This window comes from Python bivittatus, unplaced genomic scaffold (assembly GCF_059951505.1).
Source record: "Python bivittatus isolate LINGU-HERP-01145 unplaced genomic scaffold, Pbiv_v1 ctg000220_np1212, whole genome shotgun sequence".
Classification (NCBI taxonomy): Eukaryota; Metazoa; Chordata; class Lepidosauria; order Squamata; family Pythonidae; genus Python; species Python bivittatus.
The window spans coordinates 11,944,182-11,956,650 of NW_028277048.1; the positions used below are offsets into that span (position 1 = coordinate 11,944,182).

Sequence of the window (12,469 nt, forward strand, 5' to 3'; positions counted from 1 at the left end):
TTGGTCTAGTGGTTAAGGCACCAGACTAGAAACCAGGAGATGGTGAGTTCTAGTCCTGCCTTAGGTATGGAAACCGGCTGGGTGACTTTGGACCAGTCACTCTCTCTCAGCCCAACTCACCTCACAGGGTGGTGGTTGTGAGGAAAATAGGAGGAGGAAGGAGTATTAGGTATGTTCAACACCTTGAGTTATTTATAAAAATAATTAAGGCAGAATAAAAAAAATCTAAAAAAAGCCAAAACTGCAAGGTAGAGGAGGCATGAGGAAAGTCAGATGAACAATATGAGCCACATTTCTAGGTTAGAGGTTGAGGGCTGGTGGAGAGAACATTTTCTAGATGCAAGGCCTGAGAGTGGTATTGTAATCTTGGTGGAAAGGAGTAAGGAAAGCTGAAATAACTGACAAGTATGACATATATGTTGCACAACCAATAACAAATAGCTCATTCCCTTACAAGGGACACAGCAGTCAAAAATGTAGTTAAAGAATTATTGTTCTCTTACCCCAAGACCAAAATGTATCATTGTGAAACTTGAGAGGTGTGGTTGGGCCAAAAAGACAGAGGCATTCACTCTTGCAAATAAAATGTCTTCTGGATCTACTTGTCTAAACTTCCTTCCTCTGGAGCTTATTGTCTCCTTATTCTCATTTCTGCACATAACATGGAAACCTTTGCTGCTGTGCATTTCTCTTAAGGGGGGAAAGTAGTAGTGATGAACTTCATTGCACTTACTGGCTAGGCAAATGCATAAGAGATTGATGAAATCATACATTGCACTCTCTAGATTGATCGATTATGTGCCATCAAGTCATTTTCGACTCCTAATGACCACAATTATAGATTTTTTTCCATGATGATCTATCCCTAACCTGTTCTTTCAAATCTCCCATCTGTGCACTCATCACCACTGTAACTGAGTCAATCCACCTTGCTGCTGGTTGTCCTCTTTTCCGCCTTTCCCAGCATTAGAGTCTTCTCCAGAGAGCTGGGTCTTCGCATAATGTGTCCAAAGTAAGATACTCTGTAGAAGGTAACCAATAAGCTGGCTGGAGTCCCCTGGTTGGGCCAGTGAAGCTGGGTTTGGTGCTCTTAATTTAAGAAACAATACTTTATTCATGACTAGGCAAGGAGCTGTTGGCAAGCCAGCTTTGTAAAATGAGTGAAAGACTATGATAGTTGTTTGTTTGTTTATCTTGCATTTGGAAATGTGATTGTTTTGGATTCTGGAAGGTATAACTTACTATTCAATTTTGGAAAAGCGATATTTCATTTTACATATATTCTCTTCTCCCTCCTTTTTTTCACAGTTCAGCTTTTTGATTTCTTCAGTAGAAACCTTGCTATTCCTTGAAGTGGCATTAAGACTAAAAGATTTGGCCACAAAGTGGCATCAGCTACTCACCTATCATGAAGATCCACAGGTATCCTTCCAAGCCCTCAGCATCATTCATTTATCTGCAGCTGTCCAAGACATCTCAGCTTGGCACAGTGAAATTTAGCTGTGTTGGCATGACAGTGGAATCTCAACTTTACTTGCAAACCCAGGTGTCTGGGGTATACATTTTATTGGGCCTGGAACTTTTGCAGGCACTGTGCAATAAACTGCAAAGACCCCAAATAATCTTTTCTGACCCAAGTTTGCAGACAGAGAATTGCAGTGTTCTGTGGCTCAAAGCAGAGTGATCCAGGTAGATTAATGGGCAGAAGAAAAAAGGAACCTAATTTGCTGTGGAACTTCTCTGAAAGCATTTTGATGTTCTCTCATGGACTGTGAGACTTGCCCTAGGGTATCCTGTTTATGTCTAGCTAGTTGGCAGCGCTTAGCCAACTTTGACCTCAAAAATCTAAACAGGGTCAGACCTAATTACTTCTCAGATGGGAAGTCACCATAGAATACCATAGCTGTATACCAGATAGGGAAGTAAAAGAGAAATCCTGGAAGAAGACACAGATAAACTATTTTTGTATGTTACCAAGAAAACTCCATGGACATATCCACTTAGTCACTAGGATACAAGCTTGATTCAGAGGAGACATGACTGCAATACTTTTATTTTATTTATAGTCAGTAGAGGGCACTCTGTTAACATCAGAACCTTCTTGATTCTTTGCTTTATAATCCTGTTGTAAAATATGACAAGACGAATGACATGACACGCAAGGTTACCCTAATGAAGTTCAACAGTGGTCAGTCTTAAATATCTAATGCCTCTGGCTGGATTTAGATTTACTCCTTAAAACATTATTGGAGTGTTAATTGGAGTATCTTGCATCTGTCAGTACACTGCATATACCTCTTAGTTGATGGGATAAGAGTTTGGGGGGAAATTATGCAGTATTCTGAATTGGCATGATAGAGCAGGGGAAATTACTCCGTAAGGTGGCATGAATAAATGAGTAACAGTGAGAAAAGAGTACATGTGGAAACCTAATGAAGAGTGGGCATGGTGACTATTTGATGAGTGTCTTAGAAAAGGGTTTGTTGGTTTGTTTGAATATGTGATTTAAGCATGCCCATTCATACATACAGTGGGGCAAAAAAGTATTTAGTCAGCCACCAATTGTGCAAGTTCTCCCACTTAAAAAGATGAGAGAGGCCTGTAATTTTCATCATAGGTATACCTCAACTATGAGAGACAAAATGAGAAAAAAATCCAGAAAATCACATTGTCTGATTTTTAAATAATTTATTTGCAAATCATGGTGGAAAATAAGTATTTGGTCACCTACAAACAAGCAAGATGTCTGGCTCTCACAGACCTGTAACTACTTCTTTAAGAGGCTCCTCTGTCCTCCACTCGTTACCTGTAGTAATGGCACCTGTTTGACCTTGTTATCAGTATAAAAGACACCTGTCCACAACCTCAAACAGTCACACTCCAAACTCCACTATGGCCAAGACCAAAGAGCTGTTGAAGGACACCAGAAACAAAATTGTAGACCTGCACCAGGCTGGGAAGACTGAATCTGCAATAGGCAAGCAGCTTGGTGTGAAGAAATCAACTGTGGGAGCAATAATTAGAAAATGGAAGACATATAAGACCACTGATAATCTCCCTTGATCTGGGGCTCCACGCAAGATCTCACCCTGTGCGGTCAAAATGATCACAAGAACGGTGAGCAAAAATCCCAGAACCACACGGGGGACCTAGTGAATGACCTGCTGGGAGCAAAGTAACAAAGGCTACCATCAGTAACACACTACGCCGCCAGGGACTCAAATCCTGCAGTGCCAGATGTGTCCCCCTGCTTAAGCCAGTACATGTCTGGGCCCGTCTGAAGTTTGCTAGAGAGCATTTGGATGATCCAGAAGAGGATTGGGAGAATGTCATATGGTCAGATGAAACCAAAGTAGAACATTTTGGTCTAAACTCAACTCGTTGTGTTTGGAGGAGAGAGAATGCTGAGTTGCATCCAAAGAACACCATAGCCACTGTGAAGCATGGGGGTGGAAACATCATGCTTTGGGGCTGTTTTTCTGCAAAGGGACCAGGACGACTGATCCGTGTAAAGGAAAGAATGAATGGGGCCATGTATTGTGAGATTTTGAGTGAATACCTCCTTCCATCAGCAAGGGCATTGAAGATGAAATGTGGCTGGGTCTTTCAGCATGACAATGATCCCAAACACACTGCCCAGGCAACGAAGGAGTGGCTTCATAAGAAGCATTTCAAGGTCCTGGAGTGGCCTAGCCAGTCTCCAGATCTCAACCCCATGGAAAACCTTTGGAGGGAGTTGAAAGTCCGTGTTGCCCAGTGACAGCCCCAAAACATCACTGCTCTAGAGGAGATCTGCATGGAGAAATGGGCCAAAATACCAGCAACAGTGTGTGAAAACCTTGTGAAGACTTACAGAAAACGTTTGACCTCTGTCATTGCCAACAAAGGATATATAACAAAGTATTGAGATGAACTTTTGATATTGACCAAATACTTATTTTCCACCATGATTTGCAAATAAATTTTTTAAAAATCAGACAATGTGATTTTCTGGATTTTTCCCCCCATTTTGTCTCTCATAGTTGAGGTATACCTATGTTGAAAATTACAGGCCTCTCTCATCTTTTTAAGTGGGAGAACTTGCACAATTGGTGGCTGACTAAATACTTCTTTGCCCCACTGTATGCCCGGAAAAGGAATGAATATAAATCTAAAAGCATGAATGATTTGATTGTTTATGATGGAAGATTGAAATAATTAGTGAAAGATATAGGGGTGTTGAGAGGTTCTGAATGTGAGATAGACCATTATCTAGTAGAGTCAAGAATAGATCTTAGGAGAAAATGGATAAGGAAGGAAAAAATTGAAAGAAGCAAGAGTGAAAGTAGAACAACTACAGGAAGAGTTATGTTACAGAGTTCCACAGAAGTGTGTGGAGCTACGTTAATAAAGAATATGAAAATGGATGTTTGGTGGAATGATGATTTGAAAAAAACTGGATGAGAAAAAAATGCAAGTGGGAAAACAATTGTTACAAAAATTGAGGATGAAAGAAAGATATCCTTCCAAAGATATTACTTTCTTTGCAAGGAATCTTCTCTCTCTGCAAAGAAAGAGAGGGAGAAAATGCAGGTTTTGATAAAAAATAAATAAATATTTGGAAATAGATGTGTAGGACTAAACAAGGATCAAAATGAATGGAATTTAGAATTAAGCAATGAAATAATTTGGAATGAAACTGAAGTTAGGGAATGCTAGAAGGAGTATTTTAGACATTTGTATGGGAATGATAATGATATGTCGAAGAGTGAAATCGAAATGAATACTATAAGTGTTAGTATCCAAGAAAAGCTTGATAGAAGGAGATAATGAACACTTTACGGTTATGTTGAAAAATAGTAAGGCTGCAGGTATAGATAGTATAATTGCAGAAATATTGAATTGTGAATGTGATTTGCTTATGGAGTGGCTGTGCAACTTGTTTAATGTGTGTATGAAGTCTGTATCTGCCTGATAATTTGAGGAATGTTATTTTTTTTCCCCTGTACAAAGGAGAAGGTAGCAAGAGTGAATGCAAAACTCCTGTGAGATTAGTTTGTTAAGTGTTCTTGGAAGATACTTGGAAGAATTCAGATCAAAGGAATACAAGAGGTAATAATAATCAAAATTTGGAAAGTGCCGTGTAGCTTTATATGGGCAGAGTACTCATATGAAACTGACAAAGAAGGTTTATTGCATGGCTGATGTGGTGGCTGGTGTGGGTCTTCCGGGCTGTGTGGCCGTGTTCTGGAAGTTTTGGTTCCTAATGTTTCGCCAGCATCTGTGACCGGTATCTTCAGAGGACAGGAGCACAGGCAGGAGCGGTTCTCTCTGGTTTATTGCACCTTTGTTGATTTAGAGAAAGCATAGGATGAAGAGGATAGGTTTGAATTATGGAATTTTTTCCCTGCATATGAAGTTTGGCTGCTAAATGCCTCAGAGCAGTATGCGATGGAAGAAAAGAATGCTTGGTGAATGGTTTAGCAGAGAGTAAGACAAGGAAGTATGGATGTTCCCTTATTTGCTTCATGTATCAATGGATAAATGTATAAGAAATGTGGTGAGTTTAGAGGGACGTTAGTTGGGAGAGGGAAGGTACATGGAGGTATTTATGGAGCTGATGCCATATTGTTGGCCAAGAATGGAATTATTTGCAGCAAATACTAGACTGGGATGCAGTAAGGACTATGGATCTGAACATTAATGTATCAATGTTGGCCTCACTAGGTAGATCAGGCCAGGAAATTAACTCCACAGGAAGGCTAAAAACCACCTTTATCGAGATTGGCTATACTAACAGAATCTCGCAAGTCTGCTTGAGCTGTATTTCCTCCACCTCCTTCTCCTTCTTATACTATGAACCAGGGATGCACCTGCCTGAGCCAATTCTGAATATTATCTCATTTCTCAGGACTTAAAAGGCGTTTCAGCCCCTTTTGCTTAGGTAGCGGTTCTTGGATATTTCTGTTAAGGTCATTTCCTTTACTGTCTGTGCCAAGAATGAACGAGGATCAAATTGCAAAAGAAATATATGAAGGAAGAATGCACGGATGAAGAGAAAGAGGGAAATCCAAGAAAGTTGTGGTTGGATTGAATTAATGAGTTCCACAAAAAGAGTCGAGTGCTAAGAACAAAAGGCGACATATGAAGTGAAGTATAGACACAGTGGAAGCAAGGATGGTTTGCAAGGATAGAAAGATGTGAAGAGGTACAGTGGGTGGTGTTGGGTATGAACTGGGTCTAGCTAGTTTCCTTTTCTTGTTCTTATCTCTGCTTTTAATTTCTTTGGCTTATATTTCTTACTCCTTTTCTGCCTTCTATATAATGCTGCTTATCCTAGAAGGGAATACAGGTAGTCCTTGCTTACAGATGGCCTCGTTTAGTGACCGTTTGTACAACAGTGTAAAAAAACATAGCTTTGCAGCTAATCCTTGCATTTACAACTGTCACAGTGTCCTGCGGTCATGTGATCGCCATTTGGGCGCTTCACAACTGGCTTGCAACAGGCACAGTTAATAGAGTAGGCGGAAGTAAAATCGTAAGTCACGGTTTATGACTTACGATTTTATGCTTAATGACCAAATGGGAAGTGAGATCATAAGCCTGTCACGGTCACACGATTTTCCGTTTAGTGACTGCAGCCCTTGGCGACAGAATTGGCGGTCCCTATTGTGGCCGCTAAGCAAGAACTACCTGTAATGTGGTGGGTATACATAGATGTAGCCATGTATTTTTTGAATGTAGAATATACTTCCTGTTCCTCCCAAGGCTGCCACTGACTGAATTCTTGAAAACTTAGCTTCTTAAGTGACTAGGCTGAAAGATGGCTTGCCCCCAGTCTTGTTCTTTGGGTAAATATTCTTTCTCGTTGCAGGAGCAAGGACTAATTCTAATATTGCTGACCCACTTAATATCCTTGCACAAAGGGCTGGACCAGTCTATTGCTGGTGACAACTATCATTCTGATTTCCATTTTATAGAGTTGCTTAATTGGGGGGAATCTAGCAATCAGTATGATCATGTATTGTGTGAAGGGAGAGATTGCTCCACTGACTCAGGCTGAGACTGTGCTTTTGTCCTTCAGTCTAGCAATGAGCAAGAATGGAGAGCAGTGGGAAGCTGTTATGACCACACTAATGTGATGTTTGAGGAGTCAGGAGCCACAACTCACTTCCCAACCTTCCAAAGGCCCATAGGAGACCATCCTGACTTATGGTCACAATATCACCAGAAGGGGCAGGGACTTTTTTTTTTTTTATCTTTTTGTTGTTGTTGTTAATTGAGTGTGTGTGTTAAGGCTAAGAATGGGAGGTGGGAGCCAACTCTTTCATGCCAGCTCCTCTCTACCCTTTCAGCTTAGAAAGTGTGTTTCTGAAAAATAGCCATTTTGTGGGAAGGTTAAGGATGGAATTGGGGAGGAGGCTCTCATGCATACCCATAATTTTGAATTAAAAAACAAAACAACTGCACCCCCACATTTCATTGATATATGATCTCTGACTGCTGGGGCCAGTACAGATTGCCACTGCTGTACAGGTAGTCCTCGCTTAATGACCACAGTTGGGACCAACAACTCCATCACTAAGCAATGTAGTTGTTAAGCAAGACATCACATGACCACAACTTGTGATTTTACTGCCGGCTTCTCTGTTGACTCTGCTTGTCAGAAGCTGGCTGTGAAGCATGCAAGTGGCAATCACATGATTATGGGGACACTGCAACAGTTGTAAATGTGAGGGGTGGTCGTAAAGTTACTTTTTCAGTGCTGTTGTAACTTCAAACAACTACTAACCAGGGCAGTCATTAAGTGAGGACTACCTGTATTAGTAACTGTGGTCAGTGACCATAATAAAGAAATTTGATTTGATTTGACTACCTGTATTAGCACAACCACTCCAACCTGGAGTCCTTCAGATTTGTGGGGAATGCAATGCATGCAATTGCCAGCCAGAGAAATAAGAGTTGGTTAGCTGGGAATGTTGGCATCTGAGGATGAGATGGAGGCCTCAAGTAGGAACCCATTTGTTCCATTCTCTTGGTTTCAGAGGCATATGATCCTCATTACTATTACCAGCCTCTGGGAAGCAGCCTTCAATATGTAAGAAAACTTTTGGAGAAAAGCCATACCGAAGGTGCAGGTCTCTTAGGCTTTTGCTTCACCTCCATTTCCTCCCTGGTGCAACATAAATCACATGAAAGCTAATTAATGAAATTTTCTAAATGGGTAGTGGTGTTAATGGGCACAAGTGCAGAAGACTGAATTGCTCCATGTCGCCCTTCTTCCTGCACGTCAACTCCCTACCCCCATCCCACAAAGCCCCACAAAGATATGGGAATATTGCCTCGGTCCACAGCACCCTTGAATTGCCACCTCCTGTCAAGCAACTTGCCAGCTTTGCCTTAATTCCTCATGCGGAAAAATGTCCTCATTTTACACACCGTTTCTTGTTTGCTATTGAGAATGTCCATTAATCAGCACAAGGCCCTTTGGTGTCGGCGTTCTCTTTGCTGGAGATGGAAGGCTTCTTTCTGCAATGGGCAGAGAGGCTAGTATGGGGAACTGCATTCCATTTGTGTGCGCACACGCACATACAGGCACACACACACATTGATTGGGAATGGCTTATCTCCAAGAAAAATCATATGTGACTAATGGGTATGAGGGAGTGAGTGGAGGACAGGGATGGGGCAAAGAATCAAAGCCAAGTATTCAAACATTTGCAGCATTTTTCAATGTGGCTTCTTTGTACATTACCTACCCAGTGATCTTCTCATGATAAAAGGAGCAAATGCACACATTCATAGAATTGTGGTGTGAAATATGTGGTGTGAAATATGTGAACATTCATACATTCTGTGGAAGTGCCTGCATGTCCTGTTCCTGTAAGTGTGTACAAAAGGGGAATGGGGGGAGAATACTTGTAAATTTGAGGAAGGCTCAACATGCCCATGGGTATCTGTGGGCCCTGATCTTGTGAGCAATAATTCCATGATCAGCACCAATTCTATGCGGATGCCCTGCACTGGACCTATCCAGGGTCCCAAGCCTGAGCAAGTTATCCAAAGACACCACGTCCTGGCAGCGTCAATGGGGGAGCTCTGATTTTCCCTTCTTTGTAGGTCTGCAGATCCCCTTCTCTTGCCCAGTAGCAGATATGAACCAGACAAGCTAAACAGATTTAATTCCCTTTGTTTTCAACCTCTGTGAAAAATAAATCAAGCTTTTTCTGGGGTGAGGATGACCTTCCAAAGGGCTTCTCTTTGGCTATGTCTTATTCCTTTGTGTCGTCATCTTCCAATTTTAGTCTGGAAGCCCTCTGGTCTCCCATGGGTGAATATCAAACTTCTCTTGGTGCTGCACTGCTTCTTTGCACAATACATTGCTCCCCTCTTTGCTCCTCCAAAATGAGGCCATGTTGTCCAATCCTTCTGTGGGGAGTGGAATATCCCTGAGGCAGATAATAACCGTACAGGTGGCTACCCCTTTTTAAACAAAATAAATGGTGTGTTTGTGTCACCCGGTAGGAGAGTGAGAGGGTTTACAGATCCCAAAGGACTAAATCATGCAAAACAGAACAGAGGATCCAAATAATAAGGTATTGCTGTTGCTTATAGCCCCACTGGTCTGCTACATAGTTATATTTTTAAGAACAACAGCTAGATGAGCCAAGTGTTTGTAGACACAGAATTACTACTTAGTTTCTTTTTAAGAGAAACGTAACCTTCCTCAGCTAATGCTTGTGTGCTGTGGGAAACAAGTATCCATAATGTTTGACTACACTCCATACAATAGCTACAACGGCTGTACTATTAGTAGGAGGTGCGAACTTTTCGCACTTGAGATGCTCAAGAGAATGTGGGGATATGCAAAGAAGTGTCATCAGAAAGGAAGGCCGCAAGGTTCCATGAAGCCAGATGGGCATTTTTATTGAATGATGGAAGCCTTGGACAAGGAGTTCCATAGGGTGCCCGTAACTTTGCAAAAATTGGATGTGCCCCTTCAGTCTAGTAAGTGACAGGCACTGTTCTCTGCCAGTCAGATTTGTTGCTGCCTATGTAGGGCGGGTGGTCAGCTGCGCTCCACCCCAAAAGTTCTATCTCAGTATCTTTTTTGATGTTCCAAGGAAATCCTCGTGGGCTTTGGAACCATGTGCTGCTCTCTGGGTTCCCATCCAAATGATTCCCTGAGAGGCTACTTCTTTCCAGAGTAAGGGAGCAGTTTGTGATAGATGATGGTTCATCTTGGTTATATAGTGCATTCTGGGATGAGAAGCTGTACAGCTTCGCACATCTCTCCAATGGCTATGTTGTTTGGCCACCGTTGATAGTCTGTTATAGCCAGAAGTACTGGAAGTTGTGTGGTGGTTGTAGTTTATGGCTCAGCTAGGCCCTCTCATTTTCCAAGAGGATAGTCCTCCCATGGTGAGTTGGTGGAAACCGAATTTACCCATCTCCCCTCTCAACATCCATTGAGTGACTTGCTAAGTGGGCTAAGTGACTTGCCCACCCTGGCCTGCTCCCAGTCACTACGTAGAAACATGGCTGCCATGGAAGAGCTGATGTGGGAATAGTTATCGCTGTGAAATGACTAGCTTTGGTTTTCTGAAAAAACTGCCTTCAACTGTTGGCTTTTTAACAGGAAAGGCTCCCTGATCTTTAGCTTTGCCCCTGTCAGGTTTGGGGCACAGATGCTGCAAGGTCCTAGGGAGGCCTCTGCATTGCTAATGATCACCCCCCCAACCCTGTTCCCTAACTCAAAGGTTCCACAAGGTCATGCAGGTTTGCTCTTTACCTCTTTTAAATTGCTGGCGCTTTGGGTCCTGATACCTTCATATTTTCAAAAGCCCATATGAAAAATTTCCAAAGGAAAAAATAAACTCCTGGATTTATAGTAGCAGTGGCGGCGGCGGCAGTAGCTATCAAGCGTCTTTATCTTTAAACACGCGCACACACACACACTCACTCACTCACTCACTCCTTTTGAGTGGCACGGGTAGTCTGTTCCAGGGTGAAGCTCCAAATCGGCCATCCTGATTTCCCAAAGTATCTTTCTAGGCCAATCTTCAGAACCTGGAGGCACCCTGGGATCAGGAAATGGAGATGTTATCCAGGACTGTTGAGTTTGAGGTCACAGCAGGAAAACTGCTCTGCAAAACGTTTGGGGATGCTGCAATCTGCAGATCCTGGCAGGAAAAAAAGGAAAGAAATTATTTTGAAAAGGAACAGGCCATTGGGGGCTGCCATAGAAGTTTGGGAGACTTGAGATTAGTTGTTCAGTTGCCTCTTTTTATCACCAGCGCTCAGAATAAGTGGCACATCTTCCCACAAAGCAACCCCCTCTAGTTTGGTACTACTGCTAATGTCCAGTAGTGTATAAGGAGCTTTTTTTGGAATTTCACCCATGTTCAGCATGAATGTCAAAGACTTGAAAATGCAAACAGTGTATTGTAGGCAGGCAAGTCGTCTGTTTTTCGCTGTTTTAATTTCCAAATGCACATGCAAAAGACATCAGCACAACACAACAGAGGATCACAACGGGCATGGAAAGGTGAGATTCTTCTTTTCAGCAGGCATGACATCTGGAGGGCACTGATTACTGTGAGCTTGCTTCACAGAAATCCTTTTCAAAACTCACTGTACCCAAACCTAGTGCAAATATTTCTGGAGGAAGCTACAGCTGTATAAACATACATAGAGGGCACAATTCATCTGGCTGTTCCATGCATGCCACAATAGTTTCATGCTTTCAATTCTGTCTTGGGAAGGATATCTTCCTGGTTTGTATAATGCCTTTGTGTCGGTGTTGACTCCTGGGAACTGCCTAGACAGGTCCCTGCCGTTTTCTTGGCAAGATTTTCAGAAGTGATTTGCCCTTGCCTCCTTCCTAGGGCTGAGGGAGAGGGGCTGGCCCAAATTTCCCCCAGCTGGCTTTGTGCCTAAAGTGGGACTAGAACTCATGGTCTCTCCATTTCTAGCCTAGGGCCTCAACCGCTATGCCACTGTGCCAATACGGCCTTGGAACTTTACAAACTTCACTTGCTTGTCCGGTTTCAATCAGTTCTAACAGGATGCAAATTACAACCCCTTTGATCCTCAACCAGAAATAGTGGCCTGTGAAATTGGGGGGTGGGGGGTAGGGAATGTTGCTAAGCAGTAAGTCCCGTGCAGGCCCTCTGCAGCTGCTACCTCTGTAGATACAGCTCTAGGCTTCACACATTAAAAACAGTGTGTGAACTGAAAGGAAAAGAGAGGGACTCAAATAAATATCCTATCCTTTAGGGCTTATTGCTATCTTAAAAAGGGTATCTCTGATTGAAAAAAGAACACAGATATAATGCGTTGAGAGGTGGGGCCATTCTGCTGGTACCCTTCTTACAATCAATCCTGTTATTCTGAGCTCTTACAGAAGATTTTGCAGTTTCAAGCATAAGCTGTCTGTGCACAGTAGCAATCTGGCTACCTCTCATTTAATATCCTGTATTTGCCTGGA

General features: G+C 42.4%; 1 protein-coding gene across 5 annotated transcripts in view; it reads left to right on the plus strand.

The window, feature by feature from the left end:
- Positions 1 to 12,469, plus strand: part of CHCHD5 (coiled-coil-helix-coiled-coil-helix domain containing 5) — a 31,737-nt gene that overhangs the window by 2,869 nt on the left and 16,399 nt on the right. For 3 of the 5 annotated variants that reach the window (XM_015889404.3, XM_088137905.1, XM_088137903.1), the window contains exon 4: positions 1,309 to 2,258. The exons of 1 other annotated variant lie outside the window; for it this stretch is intronic. The gene's annotated coding sequence lies outside the window, so the exon portion shown is untranslated. Of the gene's footprint in view, positions 1 to 1,308; positions 2,259 to 12,469 lie in introns of those variants that run through there. One more of the 5 variants, XR_015795658.1, reaches the window with a different exon arrangement.